Here is a 25,585-nt window from a genome sequence, read left to right on the forward strand (position 1 = left end):
CTGTCTGAAATCTTCCTGCTACAGCTGCATTTCTAAAAGACCTTTGTGTTTTATGATCATTTTTTTGTTAAGATCATTGCTTTTCACTATTTTCAATGTGATTACAAATGCATATAAGCAGAGCAGTTTGTAAGCCGATGCAGACTCTTTGGTGAATGCTAGAGACTCCCTGCTGCAGTGAAGCAGAAATATACGATACTAGAGATTTCCCATGACTAACTCCCCCATTATTTGAAGACCTCTTCATTTCAGCTTTCACAGAAGGGACACTATTGCATCAGTAAATAGAAGGAGGCAAAAGTCTGGCAAGATCTGTATACATCATACATTTATTAGTGAACATCCCTCTCAATTCAGCCACAACATTAAAAAAAATAATGATTGCACTACCAGGTCAAGCAGAAGTAGCAACTTTCATTTTAAAAAAAGTACAAATCTGTTAAAAAGTTTCAATCAGTATACACATATATATATAATACAATAGCACGAGTTATGGGAAATGCTACAAACCAATATGATTCCAATGGAATGAAAAAACACACTTTTATAGCTTTAAGAACCATTTGTTTCTATATATTAGCATTTTTTTTCAAATACATACATGGGGAGAGTGAGGTAACTGTAGAATGTGCAAGTACAAAAAGCAAAAATAATGTATATATATATCTATGCATACATCACAATAGATATATATATTTATATATATGTTTAACCTAACACAGAACATGTCTTGTGTCCCCAGAGTAGAGGAGGCCTCCCCCCTGCCCGTACACAGCAGGACCTTTTTTTGTGGGTGGGGGAAGAGCATGCCGCTCCCCAGGGTCCATAGGGTTATAATTTAACAGTAAACAATCCACTATTCCCAGCACAGAAAATCATTGGTAAAATGTGGTATTAAGGAGTGATCACAAACATGAAATCATTGTACATTTTTTTGTGTTTTCATTATTTGAAATGACACTCTTAGCTGCTCACTGGAATAAAACTCTGCATCACACAAGCTGTGCCCCCATTCCACCCAAAACCTCCTTGTTACTTCACCCATAGCAGGGCCATAATAAGCTTTTCAGCTGGGAGGGGTGCAACAAAAAGCTCATTCATATGCTTAAAAAATTAAGACCAACATTAATACTGTTCTATTGTGACTTGCAAACTATTTCATGGTTGTGTTACAGACCCAGAAACTTTGGCTGCTGAGTTTGGAAAGGAGTTGTAATGGCTTTTCAGAAGGGAAGGAAGGTACGGTGGGAGCAAACATCTTAGTCCAAAAGTTGCAAATCCCAGATTTATAGCTGTGCTGCCCCACCCAAGGATGCAAGGCTCGCTGTGGGGCATGGGGAGCCCAGTGGACAGTATGGCTTATATAGATGGCTGCTTCATACGTGCATCGCAGGCTACAGCCCAGTGTCTTCAGCTTAAGGAAAGGGATCCCAAGGGGGAAAGTGGTTTGAAAGCCCCATTCTGCTACTATCTAAGGAGGGGCAGCATCAGCTCCTGAATCCTGGGTGAAATGGCAAGGAATGAGGTAGGGCAAGGGCCTTTTCTTTACAAGTGCATCCTGCCGCCAGCAACAGAAGGCACTGCAGTGGCTTGACAGTGGTCCCTTAAAGATTGTGCATTTGTGGGCTGGTCAGAGCTCAGAATTATCAATCCTCCAGCAATGCAAACTCCCACCTCTCCAGGGGACAATGCCAGAATCAGATAGCTTGTTCAAGGATCAAATCCCAGTCACCTCTGATTCTCCATGTGCAGGACAGAGTAATACAGACATGACATGGATAGTAAGTATCCCTAACCTCTTTTACCAAATGAAAAAACAGCTTTTGCAGTGCTTGGGCAGTGTGGCCACTCCCCGGCAGCACATGTGAACCTTCCTATCACATGCACGCATACAATTTCAGCTCCTACTCTTATTCTTTTCTCAATTTCAAGATTATGATAGAAAGAAGCATATTAGCTTGCACGTCTGCTCATGCGTACACTCACACTAGGGTATATGTGGAGCGTAGAGGCCATATGGTGCGAGTGGATCGCATCAATCTGGAGAAAAGCAACGTATAAAAGCTGCACAATGAGTAGATGGGCTGCACAGGATAGAAACTTTGAGAATAGTGCTTGTGCTTGCGGGAATTGAGTACAAGTGAGACAATTCAGTGGTCTTGTAGGTTTAGACAGGGAGCGTGTCAGAGGATGAAGCAAGAATGTAGTTACAACGTTATAAACATGTGTGAACGTGCAGGAGTGGGAAAAGGTATTTTTGCGTGGACAGAGTGCAAAAGTGATAGTGTGTTGGGGAGGGCACAGATGCGACCACTTCTGTGTTTGTGTCTCGGAAGGGGTGTCTTTCCATCTATCCGGGGGTATGTATGCAATGGCCCTATTGCAGGAAAGTAACCACACAGACATGGTCTGGATAGGCTTCTGCCATTCAGAAGGCAAAGATGCAGAGTACCATTTTCTTTTCCTACTTACTTGAGAGCAAAACTATCACAAGCTGCTGCCTGACCACTGTACTTTACAGGGTAAGGCTTCAAGTGGTCCATTAGATGAAGACAGCTTTCATCAGTGTTCACAACATCCTTTAATACCTCTCCCCCTTTTGCTGGTGAGGATTTGTTTTGAAAGTCAGGGGTAAATCTGTAACAGGAGCAGCATCTGCTCTCCCTTCAACCAGAATATTGTGTGTGCCTTAGAAGGATGGGGTTCAGTGCATGTGGTTTACATTAAGCCTACATTGTAAGAGCGCTCCCTCACTGAAAAGCTTACGGCCACCCTACTTGGGATTAGCAGACATGTGCAGAACAGTGCATGGCAGTAATCAGCTGATCCCAACACCACCCCCATACCACCCACCTGCCCCCGAAGAGCTGCAGCTGGCTGAGCTTAACCAATACCAAAATTTAAGCTGATCTCACATGCGCATGGTGAACATTTACGTACATGTCAGCCCTTTCTGACAATCTGCCACTCAAACACAGAATTAATATTTGACTTTTGATAAATCATGCAAAATTCACTCAACAGATAAAAATGTCTCGTTGGGTAATGCTTTCTGGCTTTCAGCTAGCAAAGGAGAGAGGGCATGTGTTAGTATCATGCCTGCTAGGTTACTGGGGCATATGTACAAAAACCCTCCCCAAATGTAAGGAACATCGCACATAACAGGTGATGCAGAGGCATTACCAGCCTACCCAAAGCATCCATGGGAGCATTGAGAAACAGGGATGGAGGGTAGACAGAGGGGCAGGAATTGTGCATTTGCCATTGCTCCATTCAACGGGTGCGATCAGTGCAGTCATTCCCTACTGGTTTATTACATGATCAATGCTTCAAGGAAATTGATTACAACGGAATACATGCATTATGAGAAAGGCAATAAGTATTAATGGATTTCTATAATAGTCATCACATGACATCCTTTCATGCAATACCAGGGAAGAACACCCTCCGATGACTGCTGGTCCGCATTGTTACCCAAAATTAGAACTCGCTGCCTCTTAAACCTAGCCCTCACTGTGTCCCACACGAAGATTCCTCCTGCTCAGCAATTCCAGGTGTCCTCCCACCAAAATCTGAAAGCAGCCTGCAGGTGCCACTGAACTGCTCTGTAAACAGTGAGAGATGTATTTCACATTGGCAGGTTTATGGAACGAGCAGGGGAGCAAAAATAGGGAGCCTGTCTACATTGGTCCAAGTAAGCTATGCTTAGGATAGCCAAGCACTATCTTTTCACCCCCAAAAGCATCAATGACAATTTAGTGCAAGTGTTTTCGGTCACTAAGCTGAGAAGCACCTCCAGCATTTACCTAAACCATTCTACTCCACATTTACTAATGCAGCCCATGATATTTGCACATTTTCTATGCAAGGTATCAACTCCATATCCGACACTGCAAGACAAAAAAAAAAGAAAAACAGATATGCATTGCCAGAAAAGAGATGAATGAAGAAAAAATACTGAGCAGGTTTGGAGAGGGAGGACGGTGATGGTTAGGAAATTGTGACCTCGGGAAAAAATGGGAAGCAAAAGGTCTGAATGCCAACCCTAGATTCTCAGTACTTGCAAATAAGCTTTCTTTTTTTTTTTTAAGCAAAAGTAACTATAATCAAAACATTGGATATTGTGGGAATCACACCCCCACAGGATTCAGTGCAAAAATATAGAACAGTTTTGTGACTGGCTAGAATCTAAAAGCTGGCGGAGTTGCATGCTGCGAAAGAACACAGTGCTCTGCCAGGTAATGCCTCGCATGCCCCATCCAGCACACAGCCACGCAGACAGCAGCTGGTCACAGCAAATCTGGACGAGGAGTTCCTCTCCTTGACGCCACTGCTGAATTTACCAGACCATAGGAGCACCTTTAAGCCCAAGCTGGCGATGGCCATGCCGCACCATAAGGTGGGGACAAGATGGAGAGGGTAGAACCTCTAAACAACGGTGATACACCCCAAACACCATGAAGAAACTAAAATGCACAAAACATTCAAAATGTCTGCAACAGACATTGCGATCTTTGGAGTGTCGGGGAAACACAAAAGAAAGCGCAAGGGTAACAACATCTCCTCCCTGGATGCTGCCACGCACCCAGGGAATGCAGCCGCGCTGCAGCAGGCAGTGACCTGGGGGCCTCATCACAGGGCAGAAGAACCCAAAGGGTGATACAGAGAGGATCCTAGGTCCTCAGACCACATGGTAATATCTTTGTGTTCAGAGGAGGCAGCTGCAGATAGGGAAGGGAACGGCAAAAGCGTACAAGTCGGGTGTTGGCAGCTGGTTGGTCTCCAGTCATCCAACTAACATCCTCTTCCTCTTCAGAATTCTGTGGTTGAAAATCCCGGAAGTTTCATTCCGCCTCTCGGTGTGCTTCTGATGCATCCGCACGACAGATCGGACAAGTACGATTTGCCTACAATGAGATGAACATCAGAACAAAATCAGGCACTTTACAAGTAACAGCTACAGAAAGTTACAACAGACAAGAGAAGAAATGGCATTAGTTTGAGTACAAAGATATCAACCATACACAGTGGCATGGGAAATACAAATCATCAGCCAGCACCCAGGTTTCACCAAGAGTTCTAAGACTGTGCATGTCATACATTTCAGGGCAAAGTATCATCCCTTTAGGAGTCTTAACTTTTGGCTCTGGGGAAAAGGACGATTTGAACAATTTGAAAAGCAAATATCTAAAGAAAATCGGTTCCTTACCCTTTAGGTCTACAAATTCAGTTGTAAGACTAGAGCTGGGCCAGTCTTTTTGCTCTACTCTAGAATATCAAAATATGTAACTTTTTTTTCCAATGAACCAGATTTCTGAGTAATGGTGGCTGGGGACTTCTAAGACCGAATAGATGTGTGCTGATTTATAGGGGAGAATCCCTAGAAAAAAAACGTGGGCGTCTTCTCACATAATGTAAATGAAGGTAAAATGTTTAAAACATGTAAAATGTATTCTGCGACTACAGCATCGCTATGAATCAGGCTTACCTTTATAAATGTAGCTGTTAAGAAGCCATTTGGCAGACAAGCATTGTACATATATTTAGACTCAATTTCTGGAAAAATGACTGCTCTTCATTAATGGTATTTCTGTGGATACAGAATTTTTCTGCAGATTATGAATATTTTTCAGGGGCCAGAATATAGAAACTTTTTCCTCCTGCATTGGTTCACTAGCTCTGATAGGTGGTGCTTTGCTACTTCAGTAGCGACTGCCAGCTCATAGTGTGCCAACATCGGACTATATAAGGTGCTAATCTGCTTGCTGACTACAGTTCCTGGTAATTTTCTGCACCCCAATGATGAGTGTGTTTAGGAATTGAAAGGTCATAAAGGACAGCAACAAAACAGCATTTCTTAAGTTTGCATCCCTCGGTATCTTATAAATCACAGCAAATACTGATTGGGGGAGCAGGGAGGTTGGTGAGTATCTGCAAGATATAGTACCCAGAAGAAATATCATTACAGAGGGTGAGTAACCTTTTTTCTGATGAATACCTCTCGTAGATTCTTCACCTTATGAATGAGTCCCAAAGCATACTGAGGTGGAATTAAGAGGTGCAGATTCTTCAAGGAAATGATGCAAGAGCCCTTACAAAGTTTCCATTACTATGGGCTTGAGCTGTGAGGTAGTTAACATTTAGCAAAAGTAGGCAAAGATGACACGTAACCGTAACAGGTGTCAACTACCAAAATGCCTTTGTTGGGCCTTGGAAGTCTAATGTAGATTACTTTGATGTGGCCCAGAAGAAGGCCCACATACCTGTGAGGGCTACCAAGGGCCAAAACATGTTTTTTTTGGGAAAATATTTGTATTGCAAAATTATAAAAAGGCACAGGTTACATGGTTATCCAGACCACTTATATGCAAAAGTTGATAACATGCAAGTTCCATGACAATACACAGCCATACTCGGCCCACATCCCGGAGGCTGGGATCAGAGCATGTAGAAAGGAAAAGTTCAGTTGTGCTTAAAGGATATGGAATTATCGTTGTATTCGCTAATTTTCCATTTTTATGCATTTATACTATTTAACGTTTAACAAGAACTAAATTCCCCAAGTATGGCATCATTAGCACAGAATTTAACAAGGCATGTCATGTATGCGAGGCCCATCTAAGGCACAGTCATTATAATACAGTTAGGACCTGTGGGAATCACAGCTATTCACAATAATGCGTGTAAAGGAATATTTACGTGGTTGCGTAGGGCCTTCCCACCGGATCCAAACCCTCCAACTCGGCTCCCTCCCCAGCACACTCAGACTCCGATTCAGCCGGGGTGAATAATTCAGCGCTGGTGGCATCCGAATCATCATCCGCCAATCCCTCTATGCACAACATCCTCCAAGCAAGCAGATCATCCTGTAGCTTCCCATCTCTGCGAGTGCGCTGCATGTGCGTCTCCTCAGCCAGGGCCCATTCTCTAGCATCCCTCAGCCATAGGAAATCTCAGGAGCCCTTTGACCCATCCAGGTGATAGCTACGCGCCTCCTCGCCAAAACTAGCAACAGTTGCAAGAATTTATAAGACAGCTTCTTCTTTCTAGGCTTGGGCACTAGTGCCAGGAGACAATGGAGCGGGTCTAGGAGAATTCTTATTTTTGCGGCTCGAGCAATGTGGGCCACCACTTCTCTCCAGAAGTCATGAACCAGAGGGCATTCCCACGCCAGATGGAGAAAACCCCCTTTCTGTGCTCCACACCTAGGACAATTGTGTTGTCTATCTGCAGATATGCGATTCAGAGAGACAGGGGTCATATAGGTACGATGGACAAAGTTGAAATGTATAAGTTTAAAACGTGCATTGCAGGAGACCTTACGGGTCAAAAGCCAGATTCTTTTTCGTTGTTCAGGTTCCAGCCCCACCCTCAAGTCTGCCTCCCAGGCCGCCCAAGCCAGTGCGATCAGGGGGGGGGGGGGTCGAGTCTCGACGCATGGCTGAGTAGAGCAGGGAAATCAGCCGTTTCACTCTCCCACAGGATAAAATAATGTCAAGAGTATAGGTGAGCGGAGGTGCTTCCGGGTATTGGGGCCACGTTGTTCTGGTTATGTCCCGGAGGCTTCTGTAGTGGAGGTACTGTCTCCCACTTAGATCAAAGGACTCCATGGCACGTTCAAAGGACACGAAGGAGTCGTCTGGGTAGAGTTCTGCCAGAGTCTCGCATCCGCCACAGCGCCACTCTCAGTAGGACATGTTCTCCTCCAACCGGAGCACCGGGGCCAAGATCCACACTGGGAGCTCCCTATGAAACGGAGCCCTTCTCAGTACCTTTTCGACCAATCGCTGCCAAATGCCTGCTGTGTGGCGCACCACATATGGTAGAGTTGTATCAGCGCCTCGACCCTGCATCAAGGCCTCCCTCAGAGCCTTTTCGTTCGCCATACCTGCCAGCAGTGCCATTTCCCAGTTGTCCTCATCAGCAAACCACTTAGCGGCTGGGAGAAGCTGCGCTGCATAATAATACAAATCAAATCTCGGGGCTTCCAGGCCTCCCTCTTCCCAACACCGTGTTACAGTGCGCAAAGCTACTCTACTACGCCCGCCCGCCCAAAGCAGGGATGTAAGGAGTGAGTCAAGTGTGCGAAACACTCGGGGGGGGGGGGGCCTTGGGGGGAACATAGGGTATTCTGAAATACATACAAAATCCTGGGGAGCATCACCATTTTGGCGATCGCCAATCGTCCCATAAGGGAGAGAGGAAGCGTGTTCCAAAAGGTAACAGATTTGTGGAGAGTCTGGAGGACTCTGTCGACGTTGTAAGTCAGGAGGGCCTCATCAGATGTGGCCATCTGAATGCCAAGGTATCGGAACGCTTCCCGCTCACAACGCAGACCCAAATGCGGCATATCTATGCCTGGGTCCGGAATACAACCAGTCAACGGGAAGACCAGGGATTTATTGAGATTAATACGCACCCCAGAGGCTGCACTAAAGCGGTCAAGGGTCCGCATCAATGTGGGGAGGGCCTCAGAGGGGGAGGTCAGATAGAATAGTGCGTCATCAGCGTAGAGTGAGACCACATTAATAGTGTCGCCCACCGCTATCCCCCATTGCTGTAGCTCAACGCGGGCGGAGACGGCGAGGGGCTCAATCGCGAGAGCGAACAGGAGAGAGGAGAGGGGGCAACCCTGTCGGGTGCCTCTCTCCAATGGCAATTCCTCCGAACGGGCTGATCCCAGCCTGACCCTGGCTCGGGGCGCCCCATAGAGCACTCGAACCCAATTACGAAATCTAGGTCCGAATCTCGTTTTCTGGAGCACCTGCATTAAATACCCCCAATGTACGGTATCAAAGGCTTTAGCCAAATCAATTGACACCAACACATGTGGACCTTCTCTTCCTCGTACTTCATGTAGGACATGATTCAGGCGACGCAGATTAATCGCCGTGTTACGACCCGGAATAAATCCGCACTGATCCGAGTGGATCAATAGAGTCATGTGCGGGGCGAGTCGATTGGCCAACAGCTTAGTAAGGATTTTTGCATCTGTATTAATCAAGGTGATAAGGCGGAATGCCGCGGGATCACTACTATCACCGCCCGGTTTCAAAATCATGCAGACTTCCCCCTTGATTCATGGTGGGCGGAAGGGTGCCCTTATTCAGGGCTTCATCATCAACTTGCAACAGAGGGGGGCCAGAACGTTGCCGAACGAGTGATAAAACTCGGCCGGGAATCCGTCCCCGCCAGGGGTCTTAGCACGAGGGAGGGCGGCAATCGCCGCGTTGATTTCACCCAGTGTAAGCTTAGTATCAAGTTCTTTTACCGCTGCCTCCGGCAGGGTTTGGAGGTCCAGATCTTCCAGGTACGATCGATTAGAGTCCTCCGTAACCAATGGGTCAGCCTCATACACGGTCTGTAGGTGGGACCGGTGGACCTCAAGCATATCTGATTCTGAGTGGACCATAACACCATTCGAGTTTCGTAGAGCAACTATCCTTTCAGGTGCAAACTCACGGAGAAGGATCCAGGCCAATAAACGGCCAGATTTATCACCTTCGCCTTGGAGACGTTGCCTATATTGGCCCAACGTAAATTAGTCAAGGCGGGTGAGGACGACATGTATCGATACCTGAGCTTCCTTCTCCGTCTGTTGATCTAATGCGTCCGGATCCGATCGGGACTGGGCACGTTGAAGCACAACCTCTGCATCGTGCAGTTCAGACAACAATTGTTTTCCGGACCCCATAAGTGAGGCCCATACATGCTCCACGCACCACCAACTTCAAGGATTCCCATTTAGTAGAGTAGGGCAGACTATCGCCCCCCCAGTTTAGCTTTAGGTAGTCCGATAGTGATGCCGCCACATGGTCCTTACCCACCTGATCCTGAAGAATGTAAGTGGGCATTCGCCAGGTACGAGGACGGGCAGCCCGATCAGCCCACTGCATCACGCACGTCACTGGGGCGTGGTCCGATAAATACCGGGCCTGATGCGTCACCGTCAAGGTGAGAGACGGGGTGAGATTAGCTGCAAGAATGCGGTCCAATCTACTATGGGTACCATGTGGCGGAGTGTAACACGTGTAGATCTTCTGGACAGGATGAAAAGTTCGCCACACGTCCAGTGCCCCAAAGTTGTGCATCACCTCCCGAAGACGCGCCGTCATATGGGGCTTAGTGCCCGATCTGGGTGAGTGACGGTCCAACTCAGGATGCAACACGCAGTTAAAATCCCCAAACCAAAGGAGGAGTGCATCCAAATTTGAGGCTATCAGATCCTGGATTTGGGAGCAGAAGGTTGGATCATCAGTGTTTGGTGCATAGGTATTGAGGAGGAGGAGGAATTCCTTATCATCTAATCTAAGCCGCACTAATAAATACCTGCCGTCAACGTCTGCTTCAATATATTGGACAGCGCAAGAAATCCCTGGGGCCACCCAAATGAGGACCCCCCCTGGCATATGTGGAGAAGGAGGAATGGAAGATCTGACCTCTCCACCTCTTGGACAGCCGCTGCGAGCCGTCTTCGTCTAGATGGGTCTCCTGTAAACAGGCTACCGAGACCCCATGTCGTTTAAAGAAAGAGATGACTCTGTGTCTCTTGGTGCAAGTACCCTAGCCACGCACATTCCAAGTTAAGAATTTAAAACCCATGGTCGAGGATTACGCCCGTTCGGACCACAACATATGTACAACATGACCTGTCGCCACTTGGCCCCCACTCCAGTCAGACCGGGCGGAGTAGCCCTGTCAGAAAGCCACACATAATTCGGATTCAACATGCATATGATGCCAGTAACAACCTCTTCATGACCCTCAGCCCACCCCCCAAAAACTCCAGAACACAGAACTTTTACAAGAACAGGTCCCCCCCCCCCCCCCCCCCCCCCCACCCACGAGCAAAAGGATAGCAACAATGAAAAACGCCACCCGCCCTTCCCATGCCAGTGCCAGTACGTACAAAGCCACCCCATACAACTCACTCAACACACACACACAGCAAACCAATCCCACCCACCCTCCCCCCCAGCTCTCTCAAAGACCCAGTGGTCTTAAGACAGTTCCCAGGCATGTCTTCTTATATCGATAATCAGTACGGGCAACATGTTACTCAGGAAGAAAGTCAACTCCCACTACCATCTCGTTCCTTAGGCCATAGGGGCGCGAGTCCTCTTTTGTGACTAGTTATCCAACGCCTTCAGTGTCAATGAAAAGCAGTGGTGGACTACCAAAGTGTCAATTTGAGGTCCCGCAACACGGAGGACAACCGCATGCACAGATATATACAACAGAAGTCAATAATTTACTCCAACATTGGTTCAGAGAGGGCAGTCTCCCGGACCACTGGGGCTGTAGAGTCGGTGTCAAGCGGTGTCTCCTGCAAGGTGTCTGGGACCAAAATCTCACCAGGGACAGGGGCCCCAGGTGACCCCGGTCCCGCCCTAAACGTTGAGGTTTCCATATGCATAGCGCCATCTGCTCCCGTCGTAACTCGAGTCTCAGGAGAACCACGGGATCCAGATCGGCGCCTTCCTCTACCTCGGCGCTTCCTCTGTGGTCTGGTTCCCCAAGTTTCACGAGGGCCACCACGCTCACCTGGGGGCAGATCATCTCCTCTAATCTCAAGCCACTCCCAGACTTCCCCAGGTGTCTCAAAGAAGTGTGCACGGCCCTGGGAGAGCACCTTAAGTTTGGCTGGATATAAAAGCATGTACTGGAGTTTCATTTCACTGAGTTTTTGTTTAACTCCCAGGTAGGATTTTCTCTGTTCCTGCACCTGTTGGGTATAGTCAGGGTATATTGATTCGCGGCTGTTCTCATTCGTGAGGGACTCCGTCTCCCTTGCAGCTCGCAAGATGCAGTCACGGTCCTTATAGTTCAGGATCTTTGCGATGAGGGCCCTAGGAGGTTCGCCCGGGCACGGAGGGGGCACAAGGGCTCTATGTGCTCACTCCACGATGAAGACATTGGACAAACCAGTCGGGCACAGGTGAGTGCGGATCCAGGTTTCCAGGAAGCGTTCAGCGTTTCCCGCCTCCGGTACTCCCAGGACCCCTATGTTGCTTCGACGGGCCCTTCCTTCCGCGTCCTCGGCACGTCTCTCCAATTCGTGGGTGGTAGATGTAAGCTGCGCAACAGATTTTTGCAAAGATGCGACCTCACCATGCAATTGAGTGATATTGCCCTCTGCGTCCTAAACCTTGTCTGCCACCTTGCGGAGATCGGTCCGGATTAGGTTTACATCTATAGAGACAGTCTCTATCTGTCGCTCCAGGGCAGAGTGGGATCCCTGAATAGCCTTCAAGATTTCGGCTCTAGAACGTTCTGCAGGACCTTCACCCCCGTCGTCGGGCGTGTGATCCTCTGTGATTGCAGACGTGGAGCAGTATATTGTACGATGGTATTAGGTTGGGAGGCTTTCGAGGACCGATCCTTGTGCCATTGTGTGTGGTAGGTGCTGCGCCTACCCAGCGCGTTCCAAAGGGTTCACCCTAGGCCCCACCGGTCAGAGAGGGGATATGCGAGCGGGCCTAGGTCAGGGATAGCAGGGACAATGAGGCCACACCAGGGCTCGCGGCAAACGCAGTGTGGGCAGTGCTCGTGGCAGGCCAGGCGACCCAACAGCAAGGATAGAACGGAGGTAGCATGTTCTCGTCCCCCCTTCAATGCCGGGAGTCCAATGGTGGTCAGAGTCCGGCACTCGTCGAGGCAACAAGGAGGGGGACGGCCGGCACGCTCACCAAATCACTCCACGGCAATCCCCACACCTCCAGCCAGCAGTAGTCCGGCTCCCCGGGTCCCAGGAGCACCCTCCCGGAAGAGCACACAGCCGCAGCTCAAGTTGTGACAGAGGTCTCCCCCGCCACGTGTACCCACAGCACCACCAAGGAATCGCCCGTGCACGCAGTCAAAATGGCAGGCGAGCGGGGGAGGGGTGCTAGCGTGGTCACGTCTCCCGAGGCACCACGCCCTGTGTCCCCCCTAGGGTATCAAAACACCAGCAACACCCAGTAGGAGGACGCAATGCAGGCTGCAGTTCAAAGGGGGGGGGGAAGAAGTCTGCAGCTCCTGCAGGGCACAACGAAGGAAATAGGCCAGGCCGGCCAGCCAATAGTGCAAGAGCCGCTCCCCCCGATGTATGCCTCTATCAGGGGCCGGGGCAACAGCACTCACTCTCCTCCGTGGTTAGTCGGTCCCCCGGAGCCCGGGAGCCAGTCAGCCGATCCCCGGCAGTATCCGCGCTCGGGGCGGAGCTCTGCCATAGGCGCACAGCTCGAGTAGGATGGCGCCTCGATCCTCCAGCCGCAGGCGCCGCAAATTACCAGGGTCTCCCAGCGGCCGATCCCCACCTCCAATCGCTCACCAGTTGCAGAGTGTAGAGCGCCGGGGTCCGCCAAGGACTCGCCCGGCCCGGAACCCGCAATTCGTCACTCCTGGGCGGGTCGCCCGCAGCTCAGCCCCGCGACTCAGGCCCAGACCGCGGCGTTGCGTAAATCAGCGTGATGCCTCGACTTCCGACAGTGCCGTTGTCTCCGCTCACGGAGGGATCTCGGACCGCTCCTTCAACTCGGGGGTCCCAATCGAGTTAGAATGACTTCCAGCACGATTCCCAAGCAATCTGACAGCCCGGGCAGGAGTTTTTTGCAGGATTTGCGGGTCTTCGGGACGGAGCTGGTGGAGCTCACATCCTGTTGGCCATGTTGCTTGGCCACGCCCCCGGGCCAAAACATGTTGACCTATTAAGACCTACAATCAGGCGCAGTGAGACATTGACTCTTCCACTACAGTCACCATTTCACCTTTTTAACCTTGCCCCATCGTTGGTAAATAAAAGATTTAACTGAGGACTGGAGGCAATTTTAAACCTCACTCTTCACAACACACCTTCGCACTTACTTTTCACAACTGTCGCAAAACCAGACGGTCTACCTCCTGGTGGAGGATAAGGAGATCACTTGGAGAACCGAGCACTCAAGTGATAAAGGACCCAATGAAGATTCTACTCACCTAAACAGAGCGGAAAAACAAAATATACTGCACTGTATGCTTAATGTGAATGAGTGTCTTTACCGTACAAGAACCCTAAACCCTGGTAAGAGCAGGATGTGCGATTCATTCCCCTTTGACTTTTTAACTATATCCAAACGGCAGCCATATGAATCTCTGCTTCTTCCGTACTCCTTTGAATGAATGACAAGCTGTGGAAGTAGCCACAGCCTGGCACAGTGAGCACACATGCTAGACAGAGGACTTTTATTGGCCAAAGCATAGCAAACTTACGGCATAGGATAACCAAATACAATATAGTGAGTTTAGTCACTGCTTTGCCCTTCCGAGCTCTGCCAACACATGAATGAGCTGCTCATCCGCTCAGTCTTATTGTTTAGGCTTAATGAACAATGAACATACCTTCAGTAACGCTCTTTCTGGAAGAGATTATGTCTAGCTACAGGTTCCTCACTTTTTGGCTATTACCGAGGCGACAGACTTGATCGTGAAACTTTTCAGCAGTGCTTGTACATGCAGGTTGGTGGCGCTGTGGGGCTCCACACTGATGCTGTTCTGCTCCAGAAATGACATGCAGAGCCTATATAGGGGGCAGTCCTATGCACTGACATCAGTTGCTTTCAAAACTGTCGGTGCCCCCAGTCGCAGAGCCCCAAGAGCAACTTGGTAATCCCAGTGTGCAGATTCCTACAATAGGGATCTTATTAGTGGATAGAGTCCAACGACATGACGGGGATGATGAGAGGGTCTGTGAGGAATCGGAGGTTAGATAGAGTCTCTACCTGAAAGAGCGTTACCGAAGGTAAGTAACTTGTTCTTCTGATGGAGACTTCTAGTCAGTCTTCTCACCTTTTGAATAGATACCAGAGCAGTACCTATTTGGAGGTGGGTCTGTGGATGAACTTTAACAAGAAAGTCCTGCAGGACCGAGCAGCCAAATTGACTCTCTCTGCAAACCTGACCAGACAGTAATGCTTTGTAAAAGCACGGAGGGATGCCCATGTAGCTGCCTTGCGAACACCTTGGATGGAAACTCCGATTGCTAATGCAGTGATAGCAGCTTTGGCCCTGGTAGCATGAGCATGCAGTACTTACGAAAGCTGCTTTATAGCCGATGCATAGCAGATCGTAATGCAGAACATTATCCAGCGGGAAATGGTGCCCTTCTGCACACCTTGCCATTCTTCACTCCATAGAATCCCACAAATAGCTGACTGTCCACCTGGTGTTCTTTGGTACTATTTATGTAGAAGCTCATCACTCTCATGGGGTCTCTAAGAGGTAGTTTCTCCTATTCCTTAGAGGGGTGACGCAGAGCATAGAATGCCAGCAGGGTGATGTTCTGACAGACATAGAACAGTATCACAACTGTAAGCAAACAGGATGTCCCTGTCCGCAGATCCAGTTTATCTGAAGAAAAGGTGGTGTATGAGGAGCTTGAAGCTCATTCACACCCTGCGTCAATGTAACGGCAAAAAGGAACACTGTTTTAAGGTGGAGGAGTCACAAGGAACAGCTGTGAAGTGGCTCAAATAAGTGCACATTAGAAATGTGAGGACCAAGTTAAAGGTCCCACTCGAACATGATACTAGAGAGGAGAGTAAACAAATGGTATAAACCTTTAAAAAAGTGCATAACAAATGGAAGCTTTAACAAAGATGGCTGTTCCAGCAACCCCCCAAAAAACCATTAGAGACGAAAAGTACTATTTAACTGTTTCCAGGGTAAGGCCTGGCCCGACTAAGGATTAAACAAAACAAAATGTCATATCCCTTTGCCTGGAGGGGGTTTATATGCAGAGCACAGAGCCAAGCCACAATTGTGTCTCAAGAACAGGCGTACAGTATTTCTAGAGGGACACCAGGCTGCCAAGATGAGATCAATCACCTCCAGAGGATAGCTAAAGGTGGCAAGCTATCACCGCTCAATCGCCAAGCATGAAGTTGGAAATTGTGGAGACCTGGGAGCAAAGCCCTGCCCGGTTGTTGTGACAGCAGGTTTTCCCAGAGGGGCAGCCTGATTGGTGGACAGATATTCTAGCCCCAGAGCTCCTGAAACCATACTCCCTGTGCCCAGTCCAGGGCTACTAGGATGACTTGTGTCCAGTCTGTCCTGATGTTCTTAAGAATTTGGGGCAAGAGTGGTATTGGTGGGAGGGCACATAGGAATCCAGAGTTCCACTCGTGGCAGTACGTGTCCCCAAGCCAAAAGCGCCCTGGAAACTCCAAAAGGCCGATTGCTGACATTGTGTAATTTCAATGGTGGCAAGCAGATCGAGCCAAAGATCTTCCCCATTCGTGGAAGACACATTGCATCACCTTCTGGTGTAACTGCCACTTGTGATCCACCAGGCAGTGATGGTTGAGCTTGTCCAGCCCTGGCATTCAATGATCCTGCCAGGTGGTTCCCAACCAGGAAAGTCCCTTGGTGGTCCAGGCTATTTCCAGAGGCACAATGTCATCGCACGGGGTTGGTAACCTCACCTGGCCTGGTGTTTTTTTGCAGTATCGCATGGATGCCCCAACCCAGAAGTGATGCACTGGTCAGTACAGTGAGCTGTGGTTGGGGAGGGGACTGCTGCTAACCCAAAGGTGGTCCAACAACTACCAATGGACATCTTATGCAGTCTCCTCAAAAATGTGAACATAGTCATAGAGGTCTCGTGATGTTGGGCCCCCTGACTTAAGATCCCGCTGCAGAGCCCGCATATGCCACCTGGAGTGCTCAATCAGCAGCATGCTGGAGGCCATCAGTCACAGCAGCCTCAGAGTCGACCTCCCTGAAATCCAGGACAGAGACTGAAAGATCGTGATAGTAGTCTGAATGTCCTGAGGAATTGGCATGAAACCTAACTGTGTTGAATGGCTCTGATGAAGGAGAGCATCTGAGGAGTCAGGTGTGACTTTGGCACGTTGATAGTGAAATCTAAAATGACAGGAAGTTTTCAGTGGTCTGGAGGTGGGTGATGACTGTGGATCGAGTCCGCCTTCAACGGTCAATCGCAGAGGGGCACTGGTGAGCCCAAAGGGGAGCAGAGTAATCTGAAAATGCCCATGTTCCACCAAGAACCGCAAGTAGCAGGTGGATGAGCATATAGAATGGTTATATGGAAATAAGCGTCCTATAGGTCAAACACCAGCATCCAGTCTTTAGGGTTGAGGGCAGACAAGACCTGATCCAGACTGGGCACAGTGGATTTGTCCTTGCGTTGAGGGTGCAGGTATAAAATAGAAAAGTGACCTCTGTCCTTCTTGGGTACCAGAGAATAGCAACCATGTTCTACTTCTGGAGTGTCACCTGCTCAATTGCCTTTTGGCCAAAAGGGCTTGCACTTCTTGCTGCAACATGGAAAAATGGTCAGCTGCTAGCAGAGGAAGAGAGAACGAGTGGGGAGAGAGGGAGTAAGAGGAGTGTGTTCATGGTCCAGGTTGTGGTGGTGCGGAAAGGATTGGTTCAGTATAGCCCTTTTGAACAATTTGAGGTACACCCCCGCCTGATGTTATGAACTGCCAACTTGGCAAGCATTGTTAGATCTTGCCTCCTACTAGGTGGATAAAGGTGTTTATGAGGTGGGGCAGAGGCCTGCACCAGCAAGCTTTCAGGTGAGGGATGCTAACAAAGTAAGGTCGCCTGGGGCAGGGCATCGTCGCAGTGCAAATTGGTAGTTAACTAGCAGGCCAGACAAAGGTTTGGCTCATGCCCCAAACAAGGTGGCTGAAAAAACATGTTAAATTTTAAGAGAGGCTCATTAGATGTCTGGCCCGGTTGAAGAACCTCTGTAAGCACAATGATCTTGACGTCCCATGTGGGAAGATGGAGGTCAAGGACAAACATGCCAGCAGTAACCCAGGTGGAGAATCTCTCAGTTCCAGGAGCCTAACTCGAAGATTTGAATCAAGGGGGAGACTGACCTCTGGAATTACTTCTGGATATCGAACGGGACTGGGACAATTCTGTTTAGCAAGGTAGAGTTTCACCTTGCAGTCTCATATGGCCTTCAGGTGCATTGACGCACAGTCACTGCAGGCCTTAAAGTTGTGGCTTGACCCCAGGGACCTCAGGCTAATTTGGTGAGGATCTGTCGCAAAATTGTTGGAGACAGCCCTTACAACGAATAAAACCTATTTTCGGAAAAGACAAGTCCCCTGCGCACGCAAACCAATTGACAAGGGTCTCTAAGAGACAACAGCTCCAGATCCGCAGCTGGTGCAGTGGAAAGAAAAGAAATGTCAGGGCGAGGGAGTGGCACCTACATAGGCTCCACATGGAATTTCCAGAGCAGAATGGTGTCAGTGCACAAGTCAATTGGCGCCACCTACTGTGGCTAAGATGTAGGGTTGAAAACTTTCTGGATGCAGTGTGACACCTGGGGAATATTCAAAAGGTGAGTGGTCTGCTGCTAGAGGTCTCTATCAGAAGTAGTAAGACTGTCCTGTCTATGCAGCTGTAGGAAGCTGGCTCTGTATATCCTATACCAAAGTGAGGTATAGTGTGCACAGAGTCCAGTGGAACCCCAAAGGTAGGCAGAGGTAAACGTAGATAACACCTTACTCTCTATTTGTGGTATTGTGGTCGAGCAGTAAGGCTGTATCAGAGGACAGTGTTAAGCATTTGTTGTAAACACTCAATCAGCAAATGATTTCACACACTCAAAGACTGAACTTCAGAACAATGGTTTTATATAAAAATATTCTTTTAGTTATTTTATTTTCTAGAACCAAGCAAGCCTGGCACAGGTAAGCCATAAATACTTTACAATATTAACGCAGTTTGAATTGCAATTGTATAAGCACTTTGTTTTGATTACAGTACTGTTACTGAAGATGAAATGCTTTGGAAATACAGTACATATACTATGTATAGGTTTTTTAGTAAAATACCAGTAAATTACTTTACAGATTACTTTTCTTACACAATGCAGTATACCTGGAAACTGCATTGGGACATTTCCTGTAAACAGGTGAGTAAAAGTCTTTTTGTCATTTAGTACAGTTTTAAAAGGATTTCTTAGATTTTCCAACTCCACACTTAAAAACTTTTTATTGAAAAACAGGCAATGTTATCCTATGAAGGAAAGGAAAATGCTACTTACAAGTATGCATCTGTTCTTGGCATGTAGATCTGCAGATTCTCACACTGTGCATTAGATCGCCACCTGGTGTTGGGCTCGGATGATTGCATGTTGTTGTCGTCTTGGAAGAATTCTTTGTAGTCACGAGATAGGGGACTCCTCCCTTGGACGATAGTGCGCATGGGCATCGGCTCCATCCTTAGATTGTTTTTCGCCATGATGGGAAATGATGGAGTTTGTAGAAAGAAGAAAGGATGTCCATGCGTGTATATCTAATTAAGATAGAACTGGAACAGATACAGGCGCCGGGGAGGCGGGAGGGCGTGTAAGAATCTGCAGCTCTACATGTCAAGAACAGATGCATACTGGTAAGTAGCATTTTCCATTCGAGGCATATGAGCTGCAGATCTTACACTTTGCATCGATTGTACAGCAGTGTCTTCCCTGGCGGTAGTCACCTGTATCTGTTGCAGTAGCTTGAAAGACAGCTTGGCCGACTGCAGCTTGCTGCTTAGCTTGGACATCAACACAATAGTGTTTAGTGAAGGTGTGTTGTAGACCATGTTGATGCCTTGCAGATGTCTTGCAGATGTCTTCTAGGGGAATGTTCCCTAAGAAAGCCATGGAGGCTCCTAGTTTGCGTGTGGAGTGCGCTCTAGGAGGGATTGTTAATGTGCGTTTTGCCTTGATATAGCATATTTGTATACATTTAACAATCCACCTTGCAATTCCTGATTTTGAAATGGGGTTGCCTTTATGTGGTGGAGAGAAAGCTACAAACAGTTGCTTTGTTTTACAAAAGGATTTGGTCCTATCAATGTAATAGAGAAGAGCTCTTTTTACATCTAGTGTATGTAGAGCTCTTTCTGCTACAGAGTCTGGGTTTTGAAAAACACTGTTAACTCTACTGATTGATTTAGAGGAAAAGGAGTAATTACTTTAGGAAGGAATTTAGGATTAGTTCGAAGAACCACTTTGTTACGGTGCAATTGTAAAAATGGTTTTTGTATAGTGAAAGCTTGAATCTCACTAACTCTTCTAAGATAGGTAATAGCGATAAGGAAAGCTGTTTTCCATGTGAGAAATTGCAGTTCACACTTATGTAAAGGTTCAAAAGGGGGCCCCATGAGCCTTTTAAGCTCAATGTTTAGGTTCCACACTGGAGATGGTGGTAACCTTGGAGGAATGATTCTTTTTAATCCTTCCATAAAAGCTTTGATTGCAGGTACTCTAAATAACGACATATGTTGTCTGTTATGTAGATATGCTGCAATGGCTGCAAGATTTAAACGTATAAATGAATATGCTAGATTACATCTTTGTAAATGGAGAAGGTAACATGATATTTTGGATGGAAGCATCCAGAGGATCAATTTGATTGTTAGTGCAGTAAATGGCAAAACTTCCATTTTGCAGCATAGCAAGCTCTAGTAGTAGGTGTAAGGTAACCAAACTCTAAGACATCAGGAGCCAGATCGCCAGACTCAGTTGACTTGGATCTGGATGCCTGATGTCTCCATGGTTCTGCGTTAGCATTGATGGTGTCAGAGACAGTCTTTGGTGTGGAACTAGAGAGAGTTCTAGCAGTGTGGTGAACCACGGTTGGCGTGCCCATGTGGGAGCTACCAGGATCAGTTTGAGAGACTGTTGCCTGAGCTTGCGTACTACTAGTGGTATTAGTGGGGTTGGCGGAAAAGCGCACGCAAATCTGCCTGACCAGTTCATCCATATCGCATTGCCCTTGGACAACGGGAGTGGAAACCTGGCGGCGAAGGTTGGGCTTTTTACGTTTTCGTTTGTGGCAAATAGGTCTATGTTTGGATGACCCCACTTGTGAAAGAATGGTTGAAGAACTTGCAGATGTAGTTTCCATTTGTGAATATGTTGTGTCTGTCGACTTAACAGATCGGCTATCTGATTGTGAACTCCTGGAAGTTGTTCTGCAAGCAGATATATGTTTTGTGGAATAGCCCATCTCCAAATGTTTTGTGCGAGCTGGGACAGTTGCAGGGAGTGTGTGCCTCCTTGTTTCTGTATGTAGTACATGGCTGTCATGTTGTCCGTCCAGATTAAGACAGCTTTGTTTTGCATGTGTACTTGGAAGGACTTTAGTGCCAGGAAAATCGCTAGCAACTCTAGGTGATTGATGTGAAGCACCCTCTGTTGGGCAGTCCATCTTCCCTGAGTTGTGTGGTGGAGCAGATGTGCTCCCCATCCTGTCAGGGATGCATCTGTTGTCAGTACAATTTGTGGAACAGGCTCTAGGAACGGCCGCCCTCTGGACACGTTTTTAGTGTTCCACAACTGCAGAGAGCGATGTGTGCGGCTGTCCACCAACACCAGGTCTGTTAGTTGTCCTTGTGCCTGATTCCACTGATTTGCTGGATATTCCTGCAATGGATGCATTTGCAGTCTTGTATATGGTACAATAAAAATGCAAGATGCCATCATGCCTATTAGTTGCATGAACACTCTGGCTGGGAGAGAGTGTTAGTTTTGAAAGCGTGTAATTAAGGCTTGAATGCTCTGTATCCTGGCTGGACTGGGATAAGCTAGAGCTGTATGGGTGTTTATGGTAGCCCCTAGATATTGATATACATGAGAGGGCTGTAGATGTGACTTGGTGTAGTTTATTGTAAATCCTAAGTTGTGCAGTGTCTGAATTGTGTGAGATGTGTATTGAACACACTGGTTGAATGACTTGGCCTTTATGAGCCATCGTCTAAGTATGGGAAGACATGGATCTTTTGTCTTCGGAGATGTGCTGCTACTACTGCTAAGCACTTAGTGAAGACTCTGGGTGCTGTTGTTACCCCGAATGGAAGGACTTTGAATTGATAGCGTTGTCCTTCTAGCACAAACCGGAGATACTTCCTGTGAGAAGGATGTATGAGAATGTGAAAGTAGGCGTCTTTGAGGTCTAGTGTAGTGAGGAAATCGCCTTGTTGCAATAATGGGAGCACTTGTTGTAAAGTGATCATGTGAAAATGATCGGAGTGTATATAGAGATTGAGAGGCCTCAAATCTAGAATTGGTATTGTATTGGTATTGTGGTATACTTGTATAGCGCGACCTGTCACCACCAAGGGCATCCTGGCGCTTTTGACCCATGATCCAAGCGAAAGCAATAGCTCAACCTATCCTGGGGAAAAGGTAAGTTTTCAAAGCCTTTCTAAAGGCTAAGGATTGGTCTTCGTGTCCCATCCTTTTTGGGTATTAGGAAGTAGAGTGAGTAGACCCCCTGTTCCTGGATGTTGCAACGGAACTAGCTCTATTGCATCTTTCTGTAGCAATGAGAGAACCTCTTGTTGGAGCAGCGTTAGATGTTCTGCGGACATTGGACGCTGTCTGGGTGGTATATTTGGAGGGGTAGGTGTAAGCTCTAGGCAGTACCCATACTGGATAATCTGCCTTACCCACTTCTCGGTTGTGATGGAATTCCAGACAGGTAGGAACTGTGAAAGTCTGACCCCCACAGGAGTGGTATGCTGTTGGGGGAGCTGAAGGGAGTCACTGTTTAGTGGTGGAAGAGGATCGATTGTTGTTGTTACTTCGACCTCTTCCCTTATTGTTATTGCCTCTGTAGCCTCCTCTATAGTATCCTTTATTAGAGGATGCTTGTGTATTAGTGTTAAAGGAAGCTGAATTGTCTGCTCCAGCTTGTTTGTAGCCTCCTCTGTAAAAGGAGCGACGGAAGGAGCCTCTTGCTTGGGTGGACTGTCCCATAGTCTTAGCTGTATCAGTGTCTTTGTTAATTTTTTCCAGAGCTGTGACTTCTTCTGGACCAAACAACTGTTGTTGGTTGAATGGTTGATTTAAGATAGTAGTCTGTACCTCGTGCTTAAATCCTAAAATGCGTAGCCACGCGTGACGTCTAAGAAGGACACTGGTGTTTATTGCCCTGGATGCAGTGTCTGCTACATTTAGTGCACATGAAATGGAGGCATTAGATAGATATAAGATTACCCTCTTGTATGAGGTCATCTGCTTGTGCCTTATATTGATCAGGTAGATCTTGTAAGAGCTTTTCTAGCTGATCATAGCGAGCCCTGTCATATCTTTCTAGGAGGGCCTGTGTGTTAGCAATGCGCCATGCATTACTAGCTTGGGCAGCTATTCTTTTCTCTGAAGCATCTATGATTTTGGACTCTTTATCAGGAGGAGGTGCTTCTCCTGATGTTTGTGAGTTTGCCCTTTTCCTAGCGTTTTCAACTACTTAGGAGTCTAAGAGTAGCTGTCCCTTAATGTAAGCAGGATCCTCAGGAATTGCTCTGTACTTTTTTTCTATCATTGGGTTTATGATTCTAGCCCGTACAGGATCTTTAAACACTTCTGGGGCATGTTTAATAACTCTTTTAATCATTGGCAGTATTTGCACAGATTTTTGGGAATGTTCAAAAGTGTCTAGTAAAAAATCCTCTTCTGTCTCATCTGAATGCATGGTGACATTGTGATAAATGGCAGCCCTATGAATTAAGTGTCCAAACCCAATATAGTCTTCTAGGGGAGAAGGTTTAGATGGATATATATGTGGGTCAGGAATATCTGGTATATCCTGTGGGTTTGGATACTCCCAGTCTGGTGAACCTGTTGGGTAGGGAAAAGGGTCATCTGGGTCTTTCCCTCCCCCCATGCTATACTGATCATCATCAGCATCCTGAGGAGGTAGGTGTATATTGGGGAGAATGAAGAGGAGAATTTTGAGGTTAAATGTTTAAAGGGAGAGCAGGAGAGGGAGATACAGGAGAAGAAGGGTGCATAGGAGATGTGGCAGAGTCCTTCTTCTTGACAGGCACTGGAGGTGTAGGTGCTGTATCCGACTTCCTCTTCCTATGTAGTGTGGAGGAAACATGTCCTGTTTCTGGGTCTATGTATATCCTCTTTTGCAGAGGATCAGGTCTAAACAGCTCTTCTTCAGAAAATGCTTTCGGTGCCGATTTTTTCGGCTCCTGGCATGGTTTCTGTTTGTCTTTAGCCTTAGGTATTGTTGTATAGTCCTGTGGCGTACTTTTCGGCACCAAAGGTATCTTCTTCGGAGTCGAGGCCTGATTCGAGGGCTTGGCGGCATTGGAAGCAGGTTTTGGCACCAAATATTTTGGGGTGGAAGCAGGTTTCATTGGTTTCGGTGCAGTATTGTCTTTAGGAGTCGACCGTTTCTGGGTCTTTTTCGGAACCGGGACTTCTTTTGGTTTCGGTGCCGAGGGAGCTGGTCTTATTGGCACATGTGGTTTGCTCGGTAAGGAGCTACCGGAAGGCTTTAATATTTTCTTCGGAGCCGGACTTGATGGAGGGGCTTTTCGAAGCAATGTCTCGGTCTCGACTGAGCCCCGAAGGCAGAGTTTTGACCTTAGCCTTTGGTTTAGGTGGTTGGGCTGGGGTAGGGGCAGTCTCACTCACGCGTTGACCTGATGGTATGGAGTCATCGGAGTCGTCTGCCTCAGATACGATCTGAAGATCATCAGAATCTTCCTCGGGGACACATGGACCTTCGTTGAAGATATCCACCGGTTCTGGAGCTGATCTCTGCATGTCGCGTCGAAGGGCCCTCCGATCTCCAATGGTCTTCTTGGATTAAGGACGCACAAGCTGTGCAGCTCGACTCATCGTGTTCAGGTGATAAACACAGGTTACACACCTCGGGATGGTCGCTGTGTGAAAATTTTGCTCCACACCTGGGCATTTTTTTGAATGGTGTCCTCTCCATGAGGTGTAGGCCTCACCGCGTGGGTAGGCCCGACGGCCCGCGTCGATGACCGGAATCGAAGTGATGAGATCAAGTCTATGTATATTGAAGTTAAAGTTTGTTTTTAGAAAGTTTTGCGTGTCGAAGTCTTCGAAAAGTCGATTTTCAAACTGGAGCGGAAAAGTTGCATCCGAACGCAGTGGCGGAAACAAACAATCTAAGGATGGAGCCGATGCCCATGCACACTATCGTTCAAGGGAGGAGTCACCTATCTCGTGACTACAAACACTTCTTCCAAGACAACAACAACATGCAATCATCCGAGCCCAACACCAGGTGGCGATCTAATGCACAGTGTAAGATCTGCAGCTCATATGCCTCGAACATAGTGTTATCGGTTAACAGGTTAGTACTTTGCTGTGGGAGTTGGAATTCTGGGGTTAGACTCAGGGGGTGCCCCAGGGTCAAGGAAGCACTCTTGTTACACCCTCAGCGGCACTATGGCGGCCGGGTGCGGAGTGCTGAGGCTCAATGTTATCCAATGGGGGTATGGGGCCTCCGGTTGGTGGCTGCTTACAAGCATGCAACTGAGTTAGGGAGCAAAGCTCCTGGACTTAAGCTCAGGGCAAATGGGGTCCAAGCCAGCGCAAAAGGTGCACCCTCTGCAGCATTAGGGCAGCCAGGTGCAGAGTGCTGTTTTGGCGACGAGCGCACTGTAGCTTTCAATGGGGTTTCTTGGGTTTGCAAACACACTGAAGGCTCTGGGACGAAAGTCTTCTGGGTGCGACCACCACTTGGAGAGGTAAGTTGGGATTCTGGGAGTTGTTTAGGCACCGTCGGTTGAGCCAACCAAGGCCAGGGGTTGTCAGGTGCAG

The 25,585-nt window shown here is 47.7% G+C and overlaps 1 long non-coding RNA gene across 1 annotated transcript in view; it reads right to left on the reverse strand.

Moving 5' to 3' along the window:
* Positions 1-310: 310 nt before the first annotated feature.
* The window catches only part of LOC147703320 (uncharacterized), a 106,673-nt gene continuing 81,398 nt past the window's right edge, over positions 311-25,585 (reverse strand). The window contains exon 3 of the long non-coding RNA XR_015297572.1: positions 311-4,907. This is a non-coding gene — a long non-coding RNA (uncharacterized LOC147703320). The remainder of the gene's footprint in view (positions 4,908-25,585) is intronic.

The sequence above is a fragment of the Lissotriton vulgaris genome, chromosome 7 (genome assembly GCF_964263255.1).
Source record: "Lissotriton vulgaris chromosome 7, aLisVul1.2, whole genome shotgun sequence".
NCBI lineage: Eukaryota > Metazoa > Chordata > Amphibia > Caudata > Salamandridae > Lissotriton > Lissotriton vulgaris.